The sequence below is a fragment of the Tyto alba genome, unplaced genomic scaffold (genome assembly GCF_018691265.1).
Source record: "Tyto alba isolate M040663 unplaced genomic scaffold, T.alba_DEE_v4.0 Super-Scaffold_2, whole genome shotgun sequence".
NCBI classification, from domain to species: domain Eukaryota; kingdom Metazoa; phylum Chordata; class Aves; order Strigiformes; family Tytonidae; genus Tyto; species Tyto alba.
The window spans coordinates 57,801,082-57,826,699 of record NW_024881282.1 but is presented as its reverse complement, the minus strand read 5'-3'; the positions used below and the strand labels follow the sequence as shown (position 1 = coordinate 57,826,699).

General features: G+C 42.9%; 1 protein-coding gene across 3 annotated transcripts in view; it reads right to left on the bottom strand.

Moving 5' to 3' along the window:
- The window catches only part of PRICKLE1 (prickle planar cell polarity protein 1), a 66,988-nt gene extending 44,101 nt beyond the window's left edge, over window positions 1-22,887 (bottom strand). Inside the window, exon 1 of one of the 3 annotated variants that reach the window (XM_042792084.1) lies at window positions 22,673-22,887. The gene's annotated coding sequence lies outside the window, so the exon portion shown is untranslated. Of the gene's footprint in view, window positions 1-8,226; window positions 8,246-22,145; window positions 22,248-22,672 lie in introns of those variants that run through there. The other 2 variants (XM_042792085.1, XM_032999770.2) reach the window with 2 other exon arrangements.
- Window positions 22,888-25,618: the final 2,731 nt, after the last annotated feature.

Here is a 25,618-nt window from a genome sequence, read left to right as displayed (position 1 = left end):
AAAGTGGGAAAGACTTCAACAGCCCGGACCCGCACTTTAGCACAATAGCTGCTCAAAGTCAAGAATACAGCAAGACAATGCATTACTAGCCAAGCGCTGCAGACACCTCAGCCACTAGCGTTTGAGTCTGCTTTTTACTGCAGCTGGAGTATCTGACTACTTCATTTTCCAGTCCCTGCCTGCTCTGTATTTGTGTAATAATTTCTTTTAAACATCCAGACTTTCATGTAAGTTCAACCGGCTGTGTGAAAACGCATGGTCCGTTTAGCATTTTTTAATTGCATGGATAGATCTTGTGACTTTTTTCCTTAAGATTTATATTTACAAGAGTACACAGGAAAATTTTAACACAGTAAGAACAGCACAGATCATTGGCAACACTGAGGTTCCACGTCAGCTCATCTTCACTTAACTATAGGTATCACCTCAAATGAACTGATTTCTACACCTATTATATTCTTGGCTGCTTTGCTCAAGCATGGTGTGGCCTACTTATTATACACCTGCAATCAGGATCTCCCTTCCTTAGGAGTAGGATATAATGAAGTAACAATTTTTGGCAGGTACTTCATAGCCACAACTCGCCTAGATCACGTTTAATCTCTGCTTAGTTCAAAAATGCATGAAGTTTGTTATCACCTATTTTTGGGACTCACAATAACATACTGCAAGTTTGCTCTCTGAAAGAATATACTTATATTTTTAAAATGTACTCATGTTCACAGTATTTAAGAACACATTGAACTTACTGTATGATCTAATGGTTAGGTACATCAAAGTTGAACTACTAATAAGATGTTTTATGCAGATATCTATAAAAATATAAATTCATGTCAGAGCACCATCCTTTAAATAATGGTCAGAACTCTGATACTCTATAACACTTCCCCTCCTCAAGGAACTCATTTCTGTCAATACCAAAACCCAGTACTTAAAGCTGAATGAGGAAGCAACACAGAATTTGGCACTGTGCTTCTCTACAAGCCCTCAGATGTGGGACCTCTGAAATCCTCATTAAGAGCATAGTAGTGGACACAGTATTAACGCATTAAACTTTCATTTTTTAAGACTTCCTGGTTTTCTGTTTTTGTACACCTGACATATACAAGAAGCTGTTTATAAACACGAGACCTGAATTTGCATTTGTGGGTACAATACAGATCAAGCTATCTATCAAACTAAGGATGGAACACAGAGGAGACGTTTACAAAAGCATATGGCACAACCACACTGAAGAAAGACTAATTTTAACATTCAGGATCTAACAACTTACAGAAATTTTCAGAAGTTGGTGACTACTGTAAAGCATTGCTAAATCTCATGCCACTGTCCTTATGTGCATCAAGATCTGTATGACACACGAGACACACAAGGGCGAACTCTCTTCCTTTGGAAAATGTAAACTCAAGTTCAGTCGTCTTTTCCTGGCACTTTAAAAAAAAAAAAAAAAGGGGGAAAAAAGGAAAAAGAACCAACCAAAACCCCACAAACCAAAATAAGTTATAGTACCTTAGGAAAAGATTCAGAAGATTGTATGGCAAACTACTAACAACCAAACAAGCCACTGACTACTTATTTTGTTGACTTTTTTTTTTTAATTGGAATAATTCCATCACACAGTCTATCACACATTAAAGAGCAGCACTAGGGACAAAAGTTCTCAGATTTTATCTACAGGAAAAACATTTAAAAAAAAGTCTGTCATGTAGGAGACTTCAGTTTTAGTAATTACTTCCCTCATCCTAGACCTAAGAGATCTGAGGATATGCCTTTTTTTCCCAGGGCATGTTCTCTTTACCTACCATTTGGGTTTAGACCCATCTTTATCTGTGGTTTAGACTGAAAACTCCCCTGAAGTGGCTGAAACCTACCCAACCCACCCTACACTCCATCCCCTCCACTGGGGAAGGGCAGCAAGTTTTGGCAAAGAGGCCAGGGGTGACAACCATGCTGGAGCACCCAGGGCACGCAAAGGGTTCTAATCCCTAATAATCTTTGCACCACCAAGATCAGTAACCATGGGTAGCAGCATCCCAACATCTCCAAGGACCATTTCACTATTAGGAAAGTCATAAAAGTGAGCCAAGTAAAAAAAGCAGAAAGAGAGAAGTAGGGTTTACCTGTAGAACAAGACAAAGCAAGGTGCACAAGAATTGGATAACTAGGGACTTTTAAGACACAACTTAAACCCATTCATGTTTGGGCTGCTGCTGGGACTGCCTCTTTCCTCAGTGCTGACTGCATGCAGCCTCCTTGTGCCTGCACTGGCACACTCAGCTGATCGCACGGTGGAACTGTGCAGGAATTTAAACAAGCAGAAATCTAACTCTGCCAAAAGAAGGAGAAAAAAAAAAATAAATTTCCTGTTGATTTGATTCCTTAAACCAGTTCACCATGAGGTCAGGCAAACAATAATGCCACTGCAAGGGAAAAGCCAGACCACAGCAGCACTTATCTAAATAGCACTCTAAGCCAATGGAAGCAGGCCCTCTGCAAGCACTTTTCCCTTTAGTGTTCTCAAACCATTATCATCCAGTTTCCACTAAGTTGGTGTAGAGATCTTTGGGCATCTGAAATTTCAGAGTTATTCTTGTTCTTTAAGGTGTAGCTATGACTTATCAAACTTCCCCTTTACTGACAAACTACCTGGAAGGAATCCACACTCATAAAAATTTTGTCTGAAAGGGTGCAAACATGCAACTTCAGCTGCTTGCTCAGGATCATGGTGCAGGCATGCTGAATATAAACCCAGAACACACTTAGAGGTTCAAATTGAGCTACAATATTTCTACTTGTTCAGAATTACCAGTTTCTCAAGCTTATTTCATACTATGCATATTTAGAAGATAACAAGCTTTACTGACTTTTATTTCTTTTTTCTTCTGGAAGTACTCTAGACTGGCACTCATAAGCAGTTGTTTCTGAAGACTTTCCTGATGTTGTAAACATTTTGAGAACAAATCCCTGACCATTCATGGACCATGAATATGAGTAGGGTCTGCTGTCCCCCATAAGGGCCATGTTGCTTTAGCATGACAGAGCTCAATTGTCCATCCCTTATGGCATGTCTCTAAACAGCAACATGAACCCTGCGTTTCACAAGTACAACTTCTAAACTAATATTTTAGAAGCTATTTACAAAAGAAAACCAACTCAGTAATTGAATCTTAATCACCTCCTAACAGTGCTGGAAGATACTGTTACTTAAGTGCCACTTAAACATCCAGGCATCCAGGAATGAAATAATCCATACAGACAGGTCAACATACTCTTTATAACCGATCATGATGCAGTACTGCACCCTCAAAGAATAAGTAGACACAGAAGAGAAGCAAATTTGATTTTCTTTCTATTATCCCCATTCTTCCAGTGGCAACACAATTTACTAAAGACCTTCTAATTGATGAAGATACAATTCATAGAAAAACTGGCTTATTTACTAAGGGATTTGCTGTATGCTGCAGAAATCCAAATGCTGCACTGAGGCAGGGTGGTCTGAATTCAGTCAGCCCTGCTTTAAGAGAAGGTTAGATCAAATGACCTCCCGAGATTGTTTCCAAGCAGAGTGACTCTACAAAAGATCCTGTGCTTTCTACTGTGGGGAACACCGTGAGTAACTACACCAGCTCTCACACAGGATTTGCACTGGGTTTGACCTGACACAAATAAACATGAATGATAAAAGAAGTCTAACAGTCCAAAACTCAGTTTTCCAGTGATCCGTGGATGTGAAGACTGATGTTTTAGAGTTGTGATAAACTCCCATTCAGCACAGTGGCTGCTTCAGTTTGGTGAGAACATGCTTGAACCACTACAGAACTGTTGTCCTCCATTAAAATGAATTTGTAAGTTTGAGCATGATGTCCGTTGTATTTGCTTTAAGCAAACTATAGATGGTACAGATATACGAGTACTACTCATACAATAACTTTGTTTCCCGATGAGTACAACATCCTACTTCAGTTATCCTTTGAAGTGTACAACTCCCACTCAGGTCAGAGATGTACTGCCATTTCATTACCAGCTGTATTGGGTCCCTATAAGCTTGTTTCTATTCAAATGAAAGGAGGAACTGTTTGAAAAGTAGATAAGTTAATTACTTTCTCTTCTCTGTCTCTCTAGATTCTCAACCTCTTTACCTCTTGCATCTTTACTGTGTTCCCACGAGTACCATGTTCCTTCTGTAATCACCACTGTAATCATCAAGGACCCAAGTCCTTGAGTGGGAAAAGAGTAGACCCAAGTCTGGACCAAGTTATCTAGTAGCAGGAAAGAGCATATGAAATACTTTAGATGGAAATGAGACTAGTTATGTAATAAGTTTAATTTTCTAAATATCCTCCTGACAGATTCTGCTGATAAGAAAAAGGACTGGGGGTAGAGCACATTTACACTTAAAATTCTTCAATTCTTTAGTTTTGGGGATTTTTGTTTTGTTGTTTTATTTTATTTTTGTTTGCTTGTTTTCTTGGTTTTGGTTTTCTTTTTTGTTGTTGTTTTGGGCTTGTTTATTGTGGTTTTTTTTTGGTTTTTTTTTTTTTTTTTTAGTACAGATGGAAAAATGTGCTTCTGGTGGAATAAACACAGTCTTGTGTAAATCTACCAAAGTAATCAATACCTGTCAGATGTCACTATTCCAATAATTTAAGGTATTCCACAGAAATAGTGTAGTAACATTTTATGGAACAAGCCAAAAGCAAGTCAGATGAACAGATGCAGCTTCAGCATAATCTATGAACTGAGTATGAACACTTCAAGAAAAAGAATGGATATTTTAAAGTTACATTTTCTGCCTTTGTTATCATGCAGATGTTTGATTAAAGATTGATTTGGTCTTAAAGGAGAAGCTTTCAAAGATATTGCCAGTAGTAGTCCAAAGTTGTTAAATCTGATTATTTTTATACAAGACAATTTGCCCAAGAGTTGCCTTCATGAAACATCAGATTAGAAGAGTTAAGAATTTCAGAGCTGGAAATGCTACAGAAGATGGCCTTTTTCAGTGTTTTAGATTTTCACTTTATGAGCCAGGTTACCCAGCAGTACTCCATACTTCTGTGAAACATTTTGTCCAGATGCTGCCCTGATGCACCATATGGCAGCTTTACAGAAGCAGCTCACAAGCCAGGTCCACCAAATGAATTCAGTCCTATTAAAAAAAAAGAGACAGCCAGTGGCACCAGAGCTGTACATTCTACCGAAAGGGACAGGGGATATTTTAGATTTTCATTAAAAATGGTTTTATGAAGCAAAGAGGTGCTGTGTGGAGACAGCAATCGGCAGTAGTCATTCACATAATGTCAGCCCTCCAGTGAACTTACTTGAGCTTCCACAAGAAATAAAACCACCCCATCCTTGTTTTTCAATGCATTTTATCTTCTTTCAAGAAACATCCTTGACATTTAGTACAAGCTTCAGTGAAGGGGAAATGGTGTCTACCTTTTAGAGAGACTTTAATATTGAAGCAACACTGAGAATAATTTTATTTATGACACTAGGCTTTCCCTGAGCTGATGATCCTGCCAAATCTTAGCTTGCTGCAGTAGCAGCACAAACATTGAACTACAGAATACCAGCTGCAGACTGTTGCCTGCATTGTCAATTTTTTGTATTCCCATACTTCTCTTTTCACATCAGGGTACAGACAGCATGCTATCCACTTAGAGGCAAAAGAAGTGCTACCTAATCAGTATAAGCTTCCTAAAATTTACGCTAGAAAACTTAAAGACAAAAATCCCACATGACCACAGTCTGTCATCCCTAAGGCATGTGTCATGCTGCCAGACATGATTAGAATGTGATAAGAAAAGAATTTTAAAAGACACTAAAGATTATGTACAGGAAGCCGCTCCAGGGTTATGATTTATCAATCTAATCTACTTCTAGCTTTATCATTAATAAGAAATGGTCAGACAAAACAGTTGGTAATTACAGTAAGAATTCTGTATTCTAAGTTCCAAATAAAAGTATCTGTAGTTTTAAATGTAAAACATATTTGTTAAGAAACCTTAGTCATTTTAAGAAAAACTGTTTAAAAAGGGCCAGTTCCATTCCTCCCTTGTTCTGAAGGTCTCTGTCTATTTGTCAGTCATACTCATTACTGGGCAAAATTATTTCTAGCTATTTGTTATACACACTCTTTTGATGTTAAATATTAATATTTCATTAATAGTTTTTAATATTTCTATAAGGTTTTTAAAATATTTTCACGGAACTTTGATCCTTGAAGTCAGTTTCTTGAGCAGGTTGATCAAGACCAATATGATTACAGGCATTGCACACATTATCATCACATAATGCATCCTGAAGTGCCCCAACTGCTGCTCACGTTCAAAGGGCTGGTATCTCAGATGCAACTAAGTTCTTTTTATTATTTCCTCATATTTAAAACAGTTCTTTTTTTTAAACTTCTCATTCAGGTATATGTGAAGCTGTGCCTCATCTGATGAAAACTGAATGCTCATGGAGTAATATTAAAAAATTTGGGGCTTGGTTTCCTTTTTAAAAGCAACACCAAGTACTTCTATGGCAATTTTTATGCCTCATGACTGCACAATAAAACCAGCACCAGGGCTAAGCAATGCTTCACTCAAAGCTGTCACTTAAGAGACCTCCCATTTTCTAGAAGCACATAGGAGTTGACCATTTTTACTTTTCAGTTGGGGAAAGCAGTGGTTTATTTTTACTTACCCTTTGCCACTTAGCTAGTAAGTACTTCCCAGACTGTGCTCATTTGTACATGTTCCACAACAGTAAGTCCTGTGATTTGGAAACATACTTTTGAGAGTGTCTCATTATACACCGAGTTTTGATACATTTTAACACCTTATAACATGCTCAGCACCACAGGTCTAACTCCTTGTCACCCAACAGCCAAGCTACATACTAGGCAATACACATTTTGGAGTGGCTCTTGCTTCTGCATCCCTACATTGTGTTTTTTTTCCCCAGTCAAGAGGCAACTAGCAAGATACTCTTCAAACCCAGAACAAGATGACAACAGCAATAAAAGAAACCTTACAGGAGGCCCAGGAATTGCTTATTTTTTTCTAATATGAGTGGAACAGCATGTTCCCACCTGCAGCTTATTCCTATAACTGATAAGCAGGTGTGAACAACATTAGAAAGGGACTACTAGACCTATGCATTTAAAAACTGATATTTTTGTACAGTCATAGCTTCTTAGGACAGAGCAGACAATAGCATCACATAGAAACAGCTGTATTTAGAGTCTGCATATAAATTGAATATATCAGCAAGAAACAACTGGGAGGAAAGGACACAGAAGAGAAAGGCAGGAGGACTGAAGGATTCCTTGAGGAGGTTAAACTGCTGCCACACACAAATACCCTGTTAAACACTGACCAAGGGTTTGTGTGCCATGTGGGAGAATGTTAATTGTTTACAGGTACTCAGGGCTGGAGGACTTGGATGAATACTGGGAAGCAGCGTTGAGAAAGTCCATTGTACAACTAAGAACGGGGAGGATCGTTGAAGGAGGCACTTTCATTTAAGCCCATCCTGCTAGTTCCTAACCTAATTATTTACCACTGTGGGTTTCCTTTCCCAAGATTGAATTCAAGGAACAAAAAACACACCCCTGAGAGAATGTTTCTTTCTCTTGTGGGAAGAAGGGTACAAAAGGAGACAGGTCTTGTTTGGTGTAGCAGTGGCCAGTATTTGCAGAAGATAAAAAAAAAGCCTTCTGGTCTATTTGAGAATTGCTTCAATGCCTGCCACTCAGGTGATTCATTATTAGCACCTTTGTCTCACAGCCCCATCATAAAGTCTATAAAGCTAGGAACATTTTTCACATTAACAGGATAATGCTCACAAGGATTTAGCTAAAAACTCTCAAACCATATGCCTAAAATTCTGAGAAAACCACAATTTTATTTTTAAACAATATTTTGGTCAAGTTGGCCAGATGCTTGAGTTCTGCAGTGCCAGCAATTCTTCTCCATTTCTTTTCTGCAAAAGATTTTCTGAATACTTTAATGTTTTGCTAAAGTGTAATTTTTCTGCAGTTAGACTAGTTTAATCCAGGTGGAGGCATTCACCATGTACACACCTTAGGGTTCAGTGCTCAACGACTTTGCTCCACAAGTCTTCTGACTGCAGGCTGTCACAGTTTCTCTTGTTAGCCAGATGAGTTGCATCCATCCCTTATGTGATAGTCACCCTCCATCCGTGGAAAGACAGACACTGTCATTGGAAGGCACAACCCACCTGAAGTCTCAGATGACCTCAAGAGGTGCCCCTTCTCCTTCCAAGGCCATCAGAGGAAGCCTGTGGCAGCTGCAACCTGCATACCAAGCAGGATTACTTTACAGGCCTGAATTTAGCACCTGCCCATCCTTCCTTCAAAAGGAGGACCCACAACTACTGACCCCAAACAGCCTCCTCATGATCATTAACAAAACGAACTTCTCCTGCAGTCTCAGGCAGGCCTATCTCACTCCCTTACCTTCAGGACAGGCTCTCTTCAGCTCAAAAGCTCCCCAGGAATGAGGGTGATAAGGAAGCACCCCTTTGGCTATTCACCATAGCCCATTTCTTCCTCTCTCTGCTGTCTCTCTGGTTAAACTAGTTTGGGCAGCTCACCGGAGGCCTTGAAAGGGACTGAAAGACATCAAAGTGCTTGGTCTTCTTCTGTTGTCTCCTGTGTTTGTGGAGTGGCTGTTATTAGGCTCCTGCCTCCATCTACACACTGGACTGCTTACTCCTTGGAGCTGACACCCCAACAACAGGCAACATGTGCCCTTGTCCTGCCAGAGGGTCCTCCGGGGAAGGAAAGCCTGGTGAAGAACGGCTCACTCTCCAGGCACGGAGCTGCCAGGCTCCTGCCGTACCCCTCCGGCAGCTGGGGCAAGCCGAGTGCCTGCCACTTCATCTCCAGCTCCACCTGCAAATTCACACCCATCTGCTCCCAGGGGGAAAAAACGGAGCAAGATGTCACCCCAAAAGATGTACATCTAAACACACCTTTGAGCATATGGGCTGGGACTTTCAAGCTTGTTCCCTTTTCCGTTGGGTTTCAGTATAATTTTGTGCAAATTAACATATAGGCACAGCAAGCAGATGAATGGGAAAAAATAGCAAATCCTCTGGTGTTTTTGTTTTGTTTTGGGTTTGTTTGTTTGTTTGTTTGTTTTTTGCATTGGCACGTTTCTGTCTGTCCTTCAAATCCGTTTATTTCACTCATTTCAATTAGAATTGTAAGAATTTGAGGGGAAATTACAAAGCACACCTTGTATTTTGCTCTCCGTGTCGAACAAGTCCTTCGGGAGAGTTCAAAACTTCCGTCTTGAAACACAGACGGGCAGAAGTGCTTCGAGTGCCATACAGCACCCTGCCAAAAAATAAAAAAAAAAAAAAAAAAAAAAAACACCACAAAAAAAACAGACCCACGAGGGACGGCGCCTCCCCGCACCCAGCACGGCTCCCGGCACCCGCTCCCGCCAGCCCGCGGGCGCCATCTTGCGGGGGGCGGGCGGCAGCCCCCGCCGCAGCCGCCTCTCCCCGGCCCCGCCCGCTTTTCCTCCCAGGCTGAGGTGACCGTCGTTCCTCCACCTTCCCCTTCAGCTGTAAATTAAGCTGTCCCCCTCCCGTCACAGAGACCCCGCGGCGGCAACTCCATCGCACCTCCAGGAGCGTGAGCCCCCCTCGGAAATTTGTAGCGGCCAGAATCCTAACACCACGGGCTATGAGCTCTCCACACCCCACCAGCCAAGCTGTACGTCTTCTGCCATCTTGGCGTCTGTACGTGGTGTTTGCCTGACCAGACCTGGCTGCTCTCAGCCCTTCCCTGAAGCCATCAGCAAAAACTGGTGACTTCCCTGGAGCCGTAAGAGAGCTCGGGCAGGCACTACCGCACTGTCGTGGTTTAACTCCAGCTGGCAACTAAGCAACCCACAGCCACTCCCTCAGTCACACCGCCCCCCCCCCCCGGGGGGGTTGGATCGGAAGGGTTAAAGTCAGAAAACTCATGGGTTGCAGTAAGGACAGTTCCATCCGTAAAGCAAAAGCCATGCACACAAGCAAAGTGAAGCAAGGAAATTCATTCACCACTTTCCATGGGCACGCAGGTGCTCAGCCATCTCCAGGACAGCTGGGCTTCATCACACACCACAGACAAAATGCCATCATTCTGAACATCCCCCCCTTTTCTTCTTCCCCCAGCTTTATATGCCGGGTATGACATCATATTGTATGGAATATCCCTCTGGGAAGTTGGGGTCAGCTGTCCCAGCTGTGCACCCCCCAACTCCTTGTGCACCCCAGCCTGCTCGCTGGTGGGGTGGGGTGAGAGGCAGAAAAGGCCGTGGCTCTGCTGCTCAGCAGTAACTGAAACATCCCTGAATTATGAACACCATTTCCAGCACAAATCTAAAACATAGCCCCATACTAGCTACTGTGAAGAAAATTAACTCTATCCCAGCCAAAATAAGCACACAGACTACTCTGGGTTTTCTATGCAAAACCAGAAATGTAGTTAGAGCTCAAGTCCCGTATTTCAGTATTTAAGTGAACATGTCCAGGACTGTCATTAATTCTGCATATTTTTCATCCACACAGTTTCAAGGTCACTGTTCTCAAGCATTTCTCCTGCAGACAGCGAGCACAGCACTGACTTGAGATCCACCAGCACCTTTCTCAGCAGGTATGCTCTGCTCTCCATGCTGGTAACACACCTTTCAATGCTAGCCCAACAGCTACAGAAATGCATCAATTTTGCAGATGTGAATCGCTAGCTTCCTTACAGAAGTGTGCTCGGTGTGTATCTGTTGTGTTGCAGGTGCGGTGTGTGCACACAGGCTCACATGTTTTTGGAGATATTTTTCTTAAGGGCTAAATTCATAGCTGTACCAAGCTGCATGCATACTTTGGTCAGGAACTTAGAGATAATTGTTTTACAGTGTGTCCTCCTGATACTTATTTTATTTCATAAACTACCACAGAACAAAATAATTTGTAGGCGAGAGCTGGAACTTTTCCACAGGAAAGAAAACTGAGGCTACCAGAATGCTGTTAAGACATCAACGTTACAGAATTGTCCTTAAACAGCAATTTTGGAAGTATATCAAGAAATACATCTTTTCTATGTACCCTTCCACAATGTACCAATTTTTAATCATGTTTACCTTCCTTAAATAGGACAAAAATCAGATAAAATCTTAGAGCCTGCTGACATTATTTAAAATACTGCTTTACTTCCTCCTCCCACTTTTGTCCTTAACACATGCATATTCTTAAAGAGTTTTAAACACTGTCTTAGAGTGTACACCATGACATGAACCTGTAACTGCATAGAAGGATTACTCAAGAGTGATCTATTCACACTCCTGATCTCATACATTTATGCTGCCACAGAAGACATGGCTGCCAAGCATCTACCAGAGGCCTACTGTCAGAAAGCATCTATGTGAGAAAAAGCTAGCTTTTGAGAAAAGATGCCTGTAGTAGGTACACAGTGGCCTATTCAGTAGTCGTAGTTTTTAGGATACCTACATACAAATCAAGACTACAAGCAAATGGCTCTGGAATTATTTACTAGAAGCACTGCTTCTTAAAATTTATCTTGGGTTTATTGCTACTTCCAAACCAGATTTGTGTCTTGCAGAAGTGTTGCACCATCAGGTCTGTATTTTGTGTTCAGAACTCAAAACTAAACAAGTTCAAGCTCTGGATCTCCAAATACATCTCCATTTCCTGAGGTCAAGTCTTATGTCAGTTTCACAGCAGGCAGAAAGTTACTTAAGTCTCTTCAGACAATTTAGTCACCAACATCATTACACAATATTGTCTTTAGACAGTTGTCAACCAGTACAACTAATAAAGAGCCGGAAGCATGCTCTTCTAGTCCCGTATCTTTCTCAATGGAAGCTGCTCCATCCATGAAACTGTTAGGATGCTTCATATTGCTTGGCAAAGATTTTAGTCTTTCTCCAGTCTTGCTGTATATATCAGTTTGCATTAGAGACTGGTTTTCCCAGAGATTCTTACACTCTAGACACAGCACCTTTTTGTTTCTTTTTTACCCAAAGATGACTTCCGCACACCAGACCTTATGCTTTCAAAATACTACCAAAAGTAGTTCTCTTCCAGACATGCATTGAAGCCTCCACAATAGTAACTCTCAGAAGAGCTTAAAAATGCTCCAAAAATGGTATCACAGAATGACTCTCAAAGCCATCAGATTAAAAATGAGTAAAACCAGCCACCAGGAAGAACACCTGCACATCTCTGCATTCAGAAGGCTGTCTGTTCCCTAGTGCACAAGAAGGACTGCTCTACCAGATCAAAGCTGAGAAGCACCCAGCTTCCAGCTGAGAAGAGCCTACTTGATTGACAAGCATATGCATCCTTACCATACACATTTCTCTGCCCCACCACTTCTCACATCAGCTATAGGCAAGCACTACAGTGCACACAATCACAGCACTTCACAGCAGCAGCGAACACCACACCTTGGTCTCCATCATCATGCTACCTCACTGTTGGACAACTATAGTTCCAAAGAGCCACAGTTAAAGCTACAATCAATTCACTGCAATAAATCAACTACCTAAAATACTTGATTTTTCACATGGTAAGTAATGCAAAACCTAGCAGGGGTAACAGAGAACTCGCTATTGGAACTGATAGCTGTAGTCAAGAGGTCAGAAGCCAGTTGTGCATCACCTCTGTGGCTGGGAATCCACACAAGGTGGAGGTCTGAAACACTAAAACCCTGTGCAGCGTAGAAAGCTGCTGTGGTATCTTCTGTCCCCAATACTTCAATGATACATAAGGCCACCACATATTAGCTAAGCAACCTCTTGACTTTTGGGGGCGATGGGGGATTAAAGTTGAAAAGGAAATCTCAAGGACTAAACAGCACAAGAGACTAAACACCACAGGGTTTTCACTCTTGTCATAAGTTAGAGGTAAAAGTTAAATGATATACTAAGCCTACCACATTCTTCAAGTTTAAAGAGACTCCCTTGTGAATACCTGTGATTTGCTACTCAAGCAGAAAACGAATTCAAATAAGCCAATAGATCTACTCCAAGTTAGAATACATTACAAGAGTCAACTACTTCATGTTATTTTTTAAAACTATAAAAAGAGGCAGTCAAAGCAACATTTCAGTTAGGTAGAGAATGCTGCATTAATTTCAAAAACTAAATAGTGGTAAAGTTGGAGTCTGTTGCACTGGGTAATGAATGAGGTGACTGTTTTCAAAGATATCCACACATGTACAGACCATAGCTAGCATGAGTAGTTTTTACAGCACTGCTGTATAATCTCATTCAGTTACTTGACTACTGATGGTAATTAAAGACCATAATCCATTGCCAAAAAATAAACAAATGCAAGCAACCACCAAAACTTAGGCAGTGGTAGAAATTGTGTGTGGATATTCCAGGTTTATTGCCAACTACTTAGCTGTTCAGAGAAAATTTGAAGTTAAATTGAGTATGTACAAAACATAATAAGGGAGCCAAGCACTTTACAAGCACAGGAAAAACAACAATAACAAAGTTTTGTTTATGTAGAATTAGTATCTTGAACCTGGATAACGAGGAACAAGATTCACAGATTAGAACTAAAGCAACAGAAAACCACAAAGAAAGTTTAAATTGTATGGATAGAGCCAATCCAGCCTTCTTTCCTTTGAGACTTGCACAGGAATACAGCTACCCCCCCAGACCTTTTGTAGGATCTGACCCTAGTAAGGTAAGTACTTTACCATACATATGGCTTATTAACTACCAAAATTGATATAGTACTACTGAGGTATTAAATCAAAGAAATGTGCATCATGATTAGGGGTACTAGCTGTAATGCATTATATATGAAAATGAAACATTATGTATGAAGAGAAACAAGCATAGCAAGTGATATCTACAAACTGTAGTCACAGTGGCATATTGAACAATTTTAGGTTAACCAGACTCGCTTAAAAATAGAAACCAGAGGCTAGGCTCTTCTCTCACCCCATTTTACATGTCTTTACTTCCATTGATTTCAAGTGGAGTTCTTCACAATTTATGCCATTGTGAGAGGAGAATCAAGCCTTGTGTGTTTGAAAGGAAACAGCAGACATGTTTCCCACCAGAGTGCAGGGGGAGATTTTAAAAAAAACACAAGTATATGAACTGTGAAACCGATAGAGTACACAAGCAAAAGCAGGCAAAGAGGCTCTAGCTGGGGGTGGTGGTGGGGAACTTGCAGCTTATCCAGGTTTTTTTTTTTTTTGAAGACTTGGGATCGGTATTAAGGAGTCAGAAGCCCAGCCATTAAACTGGTTTTAAAATAAAATTTTAGAGTCAAATATTGCATTTTCTTTCCAACAGACACCATTGATTTATATTTTCCTACAGTTAGTCCATAAAATGAGGAGCAGACCATTTTCTTTGCAAAGGACACAGATTCATTGCCAGAAACTGAGAAGTGTGTGTGTAGGGGGAAGGTCTGAACTATTTGCATCACTCAGAATGGTGCCTAATCATCACTCACACCCAAGCTCAAATAGTTGATCTTCCAAAACCCTTCAGGATCATCCAAGACAACTAACATTACAGTAACTAGAAAGAGAAATACTTGTGGATGAAACTGAAGTCAGGCAAAGTACTAGATGATTTATAAGTGACAAAACCACTTCATGGTTTGGACCTATGGCACAACAGAAGCTACAGCTTTATAGTCTCTTTGGGTAGCAGCACACGGTTAGGAATCTCCTCTTTCACCACCCTGGTGAGCAACTCTGTGCACTAACACAACCATTGTTACCAGCCTGTACAAATTTGGGAAGTTCACTTAAAACAAAAAAAGCAAGAAAACTCACAGATGTTTTTAAACCATCTCTACATCCCTGCTCAAGCTATGCCAGCAAAACTAAGCAACAGTGCAAGGGAAATAGCTCGAGTATTTTTACAGAGAGAATACAGACTTACTTCATTGTTTTATCAGGTTGATATACCATAGTAATGCAAGATTGAAGCAATTAATACTCATTCAGAGTCCAACACTGACAGAACATTACTGTAGCTGCCTGTTTGGAAATGCTTTTTCTCCACCTTTACTCCTGTGTACAAGCAGGGTCACAGCTCCCACAGTGGTCTCCAGTAGGACGACATGCTGGCAGTTTCCTTTTAAAAAATAAGTCTAGATTTTCTTCTCACAGTTGCATTAAATATTAGCTGATTTAGTACACAACAAAGCCGGAAAAAGCTAAACGCACAGAACTGCACAAAGAAGGACAACTCCTACCCGCAGAAAAAATGTTGCATAATTCAAGATATACCTGCTGATTTTCATGAGACCTGTTCTTTCAAAACATTAGTCTCCTTCCAGAGGCCATGGGGAGGTGGAAAAAGACCCAGGAACAAACACATACGCCCTTGCATATCCCAACTTTGAGTATTTTGGAGGTAGTATTTAGATGTTGAACACTGGCTTACACAATGTAAAAAAAAGCCTTAAACGAACAGGAGTCTAATACCACTTTATCTCCTAAAATAAGGCCACCAAGTATACCTTTGTGCTACAATACCACCGCCAAATAGTCCTCATCATATCAGTACCTCTTTACAGCATAAGCTCCAGGCTAATAAGACATCAACTAATAGGTCAGAAAGCTTTATAAACAGCTACAGTACAGGACAGACAGGGAGACATTAGGAAGTAACCTACCAGAATTACAGCCTAAAAGGTGGCAGATTCACAACTATACAATAGGGCTCTGCGTGTCAGGGGAGATTTTGCAAAGAAATCTGAAAAGCTATAAATCCACAACAATGAAGCAGATGCCTGCTTGTCATGGCGGTCACTTCAGTTCAAATACCTGCAATTGCTCAGGTTCAATATATTAGGTTACTGTAGAACCGTAAGAGCTGTTCTTGTATGAAATCAACAGTTTTATATAACTTGAAAATCACATCTTGAGAAAGAAATGGGCTATTAGCCTGGACCACTGAACTACAGTTTCACACCAGCTGAAATCCCTTGCAGAGACTGTCCAAGCAGATTGTCTGTATGAAAGGTCAGGGGGTAAAGCTTGACGTTTACTGGATTCACAAACTGCTAAATCAACCATTTGGCTTGCTAACCTACTCGGCAGCATCCTCTTCTGTGAGCGCTTCCACAGCTTTTTGGCAGCTCATACCTGAACAGACCAGCAATACGTAGGGCTCCCTCTTACCATGTGAATGCTCCCTCCAGCCTCACCCTAGTACGCGGCTCCCATCCCCAGAGTCTCCTAAGGGGAGGCCGATGCCCCACAAAAGGGGACTCACACTCCAGGATCTGGCCGTGGAGAAGAGCTGTTGTAACACGACTGCTTGTTTTTCCAGGCAGCTCACATTTCTCCCAAATAGTAGTGGTACCTCTTAGTTGATACCTGCTGAAATCCAAACCTACATTGAGCTGCCGAGAGGACAGAGCAAAGCTGCATCCTGCATAACAACATCCTTACCAGGCTGGAGGTTATTACATACTTCTCTAATACCTCGGTACAGACAAGAGCCTGGTCTGCTTTCTGCATGTTTGGCAGTACTCTAAGATATTTGTTGGCTATTGGCCTGCCAAGCTGTTTAGAGTTTTAAGTTCCTTTACACTCGCTTTATACTACTAATTTTGTTAAATATAAACATATCCTCTGTGTATCTTATACTCACAAAACAAACTCATTTCAGTCCTAGGATGAATGGGAGCTCAGTATTTATCGTATAGATCCACCATGCTTTGCAAACAAGACTGAAAAAAAAAACCTCACAATGAAGTCATCCTTATGATCTTTCTGATGAGCAAAGTATAAGAAAACAGTTCAAAGCTCCCAGAAAGCCCTATGTATACTTTTACAAAAGACACCTGCAATTCACCAGTGAGGTTCTAGACCTAGCATAATTCATTTATCGGTCTGTATATATAAATGCAAATACTCTAGGATCAGACGTTTCTTCAATGCCTTCATAAAAGTAATTTTAACGTACATAAATATTCACACTTCGAATAGTCATTTCAGCATGTGAAGCTTTTATTTTTCTACAAGAATACCATTTCCTGCAAGGATGCTGAAATAAAGTAAAAATATGGCAGCTTAAAGTATGCACACAAACACATGCAATTCTTTACATAAACACTTTTGAACGTCTGGTGATTAACTGTAACATTTGATTACAATAAGAGATCTTTAAAAACCATCTTCACTAATCACGCACTAATTTTTAACACACTTGAAAACAAGTCAGCTTGTACTGTGGTTAGACAAGTTGATCCACACTTGAAAGCGCAAGGTGCTTTTCAATTTGTGCCATGATTATTGTGCATTTGTGTTGCTACAGAAATGGGCCATGGGTGAGGGCAGTGTCCAACCAGCCCGTGTGCTCAACGGGTTGAGCAAGAGTGCCCGTGTGCCTAGGTGGAGCCTCTTGCTGAGCTAGCACTATCTCTGTCACAGGAGTGCTTTGTTAATGAAGAGATTAGGGGAGGGTAAAACGGGTAGAGCTGAACAATTACAGCGCTTGTGTCAGAGGTGGTTTACATTGCTCCAGAGAGGAGCACGGGACTATAGAAGAGGTGTGATGTGAGAAGCGGTATAGCAGTATCTGTCGAGATATGTTTAAAGATTCAATTGCACAGTTCTTAACATGCAAGTTTTTCATTTCAGTCTTTAAGACCAGTGAGAGAAGATGCAGCTTTCCTACAGAACAAGGGGATGCAAGAGTCCTACCACGCACTGTGATCTGAAGCCTACGTTGCTATATTCGTAACTGCATCTATCATAGAATGGTTTGGGTTAGAAGGGACCTTAAAGATCATTTAGTTCCAACCCCCCTGCCATGGGGCAGGGACACCTTTCACCAGATCAGGTTGCTCAAAGCCCCATCCAACCTGGCCTTGAATATTATGTTCTGTGTTCTTATTTTCTATTTAAAACACTCAAATACCTTCATAAATGAAGATATTTGGACAATTAAGATTCCCTTTAAGAAAATTTAAGATATAACATCACCCTGCTTAAAAAGAAAAATCTGTAAGTTTTATTATAAGCATCATGATATTGACATGCAGATTTTTTTAATCATGCTGGTTGCAATTATACAAATCAGTGATCAAATCCACTGAGAAGTCAGTTTTCGTATACACCACATTAGCACAAACATTAGACATGGATTTGGCACGTTGCCGTCAGAGAAACCTAGTTCTGGAATCACGTAATGTAGAAAACTGGGGCTACTTGATGCAAGATTAGAAGGCAACAAGCTCAAAAAGGTGGTTATAAAAACATCACAGGAAACAAAATCTATTTTGAATAAAAGTAAAGCAATCACATTTCAATATTTGGATGGCAGTTGGAAATGCTTTTTTGGCATGCAGCTGCTCTGCGAAGCCAATATTGTGTGTAACTGGAAACATTTCAAAAAAACAGAATTGTTACTGAAGTCAAAGACCATAATTGCAAACTGTGGGATCTGTGCTTAGATAAAAGACGGGCAACCGAATAAAACTGTTACAGATATAAACCTACAAGCACACTCCATAATGCTCTTATCACTTTATTGCCAACTCAGTAGAACTAGAGAGCAAGGGAGTAAAGGGGGGGGGGGGGGGGGGGGGGAAGAGGGAGAGAAGGAAAATGAAGGAGGAAAGCACGCTAGGCAGAACAGCAAGAGCTATCAGGTGCTATAAATCAATGTTTCAAACGCAAACCTTAGACAGGGGGGGGGGGGGGGGGGGGAAGAGGGAGAGAAGGAAAATGAAGGAGGAAAGCACGCTAGGCAGAACAGCAAGAGCTATCAGGTGCTATAAATCAATGTTTCAAACGCAAACCTTAGACAGGAGTACATGACTTTGGTACAGAACAACTGAAATAACACACTTCCAGCTTTTGTTGATGTGTAATCCACTGGAAATGAAAGGCCTGCCTGAGAGACTGTCTACCCCAGGTTTACTAGCTAGCAAAACACTCTGAGCTCGATAGGTTCAAAATTATCCTGAAAAGCAACTCACCAATCTTATCGTTATATTTATGAACGTTTAAGGAGTTAGCCTTCCAGGCAGAGTTCCGAGAAAGGTAAGCTAGCAAAAAGCTTTCATTTACAGATATTTGAAAAAATATTAAAAATGCTTGTATGCACTCATATCTCTTGTACCTGAGTACTTCATTCATTTTGTACATTTAAAAAAACCCCTCCTTATACAAGAACATCCTTGAGAAATATTGTCAGTTTGTGTGAGAAGTCATTTTTCATTCAGTTCCGCTACAAAAAGTATAATGTATTTAATGCATAATATAAACAAGCAAAATACAAAGAAGAAGCATCGTAGTAGACCACTTGTGAAATTTTCTTCAGTAACTGGAAATATTCTTTGACAATGAACCAGCAGCTGAAGAGCTGTTTCTGTAAAAAACATGTAATTTTGGCAAATCACGGTCTAATAGTCTATCTGGGAATTTCTGCCAGAAATGCCACGACTTCAGTGTGCTATTCCTTGCAAAACATGTTCCTTCCCATCATTCCTCAGCCATAAGGTGGGAGGGGGAATGAGGAGCGATAGCGGCGCTGTATCCTTCCAAGCTGGTTCTTCCCATTATACAACTCCTAATCCAAACAATTTAAGCACACAAGTAAAAGCTACTCATTTCTGTAAACATTTCCAGGAGCAGGACCTAAGCACACATGACTAACACCAAGCATGTACTAATGACTAGAGCTAACCTCAAGTTTACCTCTGTTTAAACAGCATAAGGAGAAAACACTGGTGGCCAAGCTGAAGTTTAAGCCTTAATACAAGGGGGTAAACTGAATATTGATATAAGCCACTTGGTCATAATGAACTCATCTCATCATCAAGTATTCTTAATGCAATATTATATCATACACTAATTTTCCCAGAAACACAAATGATGCTTTGTATTATATATATATAAAAAAAAAAGTAATGTTTCAGAGCATGTTTTTATACCCCAACAGCAGGGATCTCTTTACTTTAGGATAAGGTAGTGGTAGAAAACAAAAAGAAAACCCAGCTTGTTTGTTTGTTTTAAATGGACTTCACCACTGCACATACAATTAACTCTGGAATGCACAAGACATAGCATCCAAGCAAACAGAGGCTTTAAATTTCAGTGCACCTCTCAGTCTGCCCTGTTAGAAGCTGTGTATAGCAGCCGCTGACAATATATTATGCAAGATCCATATTACAAAGGGAAAGGACTTTTAGGCTAGGATACAAAGGCTGCAGCATTAGAAAGGGTCAAAGCAATCTGCAAGGACATAATACGAACCAAAGCCATTTAAATTACTCTGTAAAATGTAGACAGTCATTAGCATAGAAAAGTTTCACAGGAAAACAATGACAAAGTAAGAGCCATCTGATTTTCATATGCTAATTAATTAAATATGCCAAATGCATTTAATCTCTTATTATAACCATAGGGGGAGACAGACCAAACTCTTGAAGTTCTGAAAAGCCAGGTCATTAGCGTGCCAAGTCATTCTTCAGATCTCCTCCTTATATACAAATTTACATTCCCGACTTATTATATATGTAAGTAGACCTGGCTCCCCCCTTCCTCCCCCTCCATTTCTCCTTTGGAAGACACTTGGTATCTCCTACTCCTGTATTCTAAGCCTGTTGTTAAATGTTAGAAAGAACTCCTTTACTCGGGGAAAAAAAGCAAACCACAGAAGACATTTTGCCAAAAGCCTGAGTTAAATGCCCTGGTCCCCCCCAAGATGTAGAATAAGCTAGTTGAAAATGAGATTAATAATGTTCTTGCACATACGTGTGAAAATCCACACATAGTTTGTAGTCTTTCACTTTTAAGTTCAGATGACATTTCTAGCCATTCCTTGCCTTTCCAAACAAGAAAAGGATTCTGATGTTTACGTAAGGATCTTCTTGCTTAATAAATCTTAAATTGAAACAGATTTTTTTTTTTTTGTTTAAACAATTACCTTCTTCAGAGTTATCATACTACAGGATATTAGGAAAAAACAGACTCTCCTGTTGCTTTTACCCACATCTGACTCCAATCTTAATAGTTTAGCTATTAACCCTGTAAGGTCCCCACACACACACCTTGCCCAGTTGATGTTAAAATTTTTATATGACTGATCTGGGCTTACTCATTACAAAACCTTTTGTTATACAGAAAGAGAGCAGCCCCGTGGACCTTGATTTACGGGACACAATTAACCGTGTTGTTGGCAGAACTGCACCAGCCCTGCTCATCCGGGGCTCGGCGGTGGGAAATGGAAGAATCCGTCGCTGCAGTCGGGGTAACTGCTCCCCGCTCCCCTGCGCTCCCCTTCCGCACCCGCGCCGCCCCGCTGACATTTTGGCATGAAAACCCGGCCACTGTGCTATACCTGTGCTGTAGAGAAGCAATAACAATAATTGCTCCTAGAAATAATAATAACTGCAGGGGGAACAACACATCCTGCTAGGAAATCTCAGTAGTCGCTCTGAGTTTGCCACGCCAAACACACAGTTTAAAGACCTCGGTTACCAACTTAAACAACGAAAACGGGGAACTTCGCCGCCAGGAACGTTAGCCGTTTATTTTTGCCACCTTTTAGGTTTTAGCATGTAGGGAATATGCATTGTTAACCTTTAAATCCTCTGTATAAACATTTCTCAGAGAGCTTGTAAAACATCCCCCGCTGCGTTTCCTGGCTCTCCAGTTGATGGCATTTAGAAACACGGGTACCGGCGGGTGCTTTATTTTGCTTTCCTCAGCCACCCCGCTGGGGTACAATGACAGATTCCTGTCCGCCCCGGGCTCGGACCACAACGAAGGCGCCTGGACTCAGCCCAGCCCGGCCGGATGATAAATGGTGGCTGTTAGAGTCTTAAATCCCGCGGTGGGCATAAATATTATGGGAGAAGGGGCTCAGGGAGCGTCCGTCGCCCTTCCGGAGCTTCTCTTCATTGAGGAAGGAAAAAAACCAAACCCCACGTACTTCAGCTAGGTCCCCGCTGCACCTCAGCCGCTGTCGGGGGATTCCCCCCCCAACCCCCCGTAACGCAACGGAGAGCCCAAAAGATGCCGCCGGGATGGCGGACCAAGGTAGCCCCCCCCCCCCCCCCCCCCCCCCCCCCCCCCCCCCCACCGCGCCCCGGGGCAGGAGGGCGCCCAGACGCGGACATACCGCGGAGGATAAGGACGAAGGCGGGGGCTGCCGGGAAGAGGCCAGTTGTCCCCCGCACTGACAGGCAACAGCTGAGCTCCCGCATCTGGACCCTCACTCAGACCGGCGGCCCCAGCCCGCTCCGCCGGGCGCACCAAACCGGCGCCTCGCCAACATCCCCCCCCCCCCCCCCCCCCCCCCCCCCAGCCCCCCAGGCCCCCCCGGCGGGATCCACCCACCCACCCACCCGCCCTTCTCCCACGCCCGCAGTCCCCCGTCCAACAACTCCGCGCAGGACAGGGGCTACTCGCTGACGAGTGCCGGCTCCGGGGTCGGGCGGCTGCTCACCGGCACGCCCTGGCGATGCAAATCCCGGTCGGGACGCAGAACCCCCCCCCCCCCCGCCGCAGAGCGGGGTGCCGCAGGAAGGGCTCCGCCGCCGGTGACACGGTCCCGGCTGCGGACGGCGCCCCGCCAAACCCGCCGCGCCGCTGCGGGCTGCCCGTCAGTCCTGCCCCCCCCCCGCTTCCCGGGGAGCCGCCACTTACCCTCCCCGCAGCGCGGCTCAGCCACGGCGACGTATTCCCGTGCAGCAGCGGCGGCGGCGGCGGCGCCCGTCACATCGACGGCGGGGAGAGGCGGGTACCCGGTTCTGCCCCGCGGAGTCAGCGCCGGCGACAGACGCGCATCTCCAGCAGCGGAGGGAGGGAGGGAGGGAGGGGACGGACGGACCGACCGACCACCCGCCCAAAGCCGCCGCCGCCCCGCGAGTGGCCGAGCCCGGCGCCCGCTCCCCGCCCTAATGGGGCTCCACCGCCCCGCGCCCAGGCCGGCGACATGCGCGTTCCGCCGCGCCCATTGGCTGCCGCGCCCGCCAATCGCCGTCGGGCCGGGGCGGCCGGTGGGCTCGGGAAACCCGGCGGGGCGGGGCGGGGAGCGAGGGGCGGGGCCCCGGTAGCCGGGCCCCGCCCATGTGCCCGGCGGCGGCGCGGGGGGAGGCGCGCTGCCGTTTGAAGCTCGGGGAAGGGCGGGGGGGGGGGCACCGCAAAACTTGTGAAAACCCCCTTTCCCCCGCCTCAATTTGGGAAGGCGGGCGAGCAGGCGGAGGACGGGCAGGCTCCACCCTCCGTTTCCCCCGGTCAGACGGAGCTCTGAGGCCAAGTGCTGGCTCCTCGCCGCCGGCTCTCGCCGAGGGAGCCGGAGGAGGAAAGTTAATTAAAAACTTTTCCCTCTGGTCTGTGCGGAGCTGGGTGACGGAGCCCGCTCCGGCTGTATTTGTCGCCCACGGTATTGTCGGTGGGCTGCACGTACCCACCGGCTGCACCCGGGGCATTGCTGGAGAGAACGGGGCGCAGGGCCAGCACCCTCCTTGGCCCTCGGCCCTCGTCATCATCCTTCATCCTCATTCCTTGCCATCATCCCTCTCTCATCCCTCGCCCTCGTCCCTCACCATCTTCTCTCACCCTTCTGAGTGCGCGGAGCCGGCGGCTGCCAGGCTTAGAAAAGCTCCCCAAGAGGGCTGGCGGGAGTGGGCACTTCCCAAAGCAAAGCAGCCCTGGTGTTAATGTACATAAAATGGTAGAACGAATGTGGTAGGCATTAAAGGAACACTGAAGTGGCCAGGTATACATTTAAATCCCTTCCCTTATATCGTTATCAGCACTTTTAGTATCTGTTTAAGCTACTGGAGTTTGCAGCCCTTGGTTCAGTTGCTTGCACCTCACACCCTTTAAGCAACATGAATTGAGCTCCTGGTTCTCTAGTGGTCTTGCAGTGTTTAAATCCTCCATGAAAAAATCAAAGAGAAGGAAGAGTAACAAGACATTTAACTTATCGTTATATTTTTTTTTGTATAGATGCAAACTGTAAGGTGAGATAACTTTACCAGAGTGACTTCTAAGCAGTCACAAACTCTCCCCGCTTGGTGAAACAAATGTGTTTGGAATTGTGAAAGCTTAATATAAAGCTGAAATTTGGTCTGTTGTCTGGCAGCGTCTCTCTTGATTCTCTAAACAAAGAATTATTTGAGGTTAGGAAATGGCAGTTTTTCCTTCATGTTTTGAAGCACATTTGGTTTTCCTGTGTTAATAGAGTAAGCTTGTTATCTGGAATCCAATCTGGTCAAAATCATCTTTCTGCATCCAAAAAAATAAAAATGTAACACTCACAGGAAACAACTTTAGACTACAACCCCAGGCTACAACTTTATTACAGGCAAGAGTGTTAAACCTACTTACCACCTTAAAAGTTTCAGCTGCAGTTCTAACCCTGAGTGCTCTGTTCTGCAGTTAACTTGCAGCCTGGATGTAATATCATCATCGCATCGCTGAACACTTCTTTTTAAATCTTAACCGAGTCTGAAAATAAACACTTCCAGGTTGTATCTGCATGGAAGTTTTCAGAGAAAAAGCAGACACTTGTACAGACAGGTGAAACCTCATTAAAAGAAGTCTCCATCACTTTTTCCATCAGAATGAATTTGGATGTCTCCTATAATTTAAGAAAAAACCCACAAAGGATGTAGTAGAAATGTGGAAAAAAAAATGAGTATGTTTTAAAGGGAATATGAAGATAAAGGAGGCAAAAATGGAAAAAGTGCTGCTTGTAGACATCTGCTGCTATAGAGCTGTTTGTCCCTTGTCCTGTGTTCTTCCCTGCCACCTATTCAAGCATTTCTGTAGCACTTATCACAAAGATCTAAATACGTTTAGACTGTGCTGGCAGCATTGCATGATTTCCGTCATTTACTTCTTCCCACTTCAGGTTCCAAAGGCATAGGAAATAAGATTGCCTAGCTTTTAAATAAGCTTGTCAAAGGTGTTTACAGTCATATATTAGCAGATCTGGATCTGGAATGAAAGGATTTATGGCCAATGCACTCTTTTAAGTTGTATATCTGTTTATCTGATCCTCACTTACAAATGCCTCTAATTAAGCTATAAACTCTTAGTTTCTACTTAACCATATGGGTAGCCTGGGAAGTTTGCTACAGTAATGTAATTTACCCATTCTACAGCCATGTCTGCAAAGCAGATCCTGCATAACTGCTTTAAGAGTGTCACAACCTGCTCTGTTTTTCACAACATGGACAGAAATAAGTATGTTCAAGTTACCAACTGTAGTCCTGATGAAAGAGCACAGTCAGTTTTCTCTTTGGACCTATGGGACTTTGTGTCAGAAAGAAAATATACCCATGACCCTGCAAGCAGTAAGAAATAAGATAAAAAAATACAACCTGCAAATGCAAATACTGGGGAAGGAGCAGTAATATTCTCCATAATTTTTTTGCACTTTCCGTAGGAACTACTTGGCTCCCCATGATTTTGTTGCATTCTACCCTCAGGTACTGTTCACAGTTTTTAGTTACATGCACTTTTCATTCACTTGAAGTCAGGATAATTTGAGGATGGGGTCTACTCTGCCAGTGTAGTGGGTTGAGAGAGGGTATTAAGGAAAAGTGTCCAGAGTTGCAATATCTATTTGTATACCTTAAA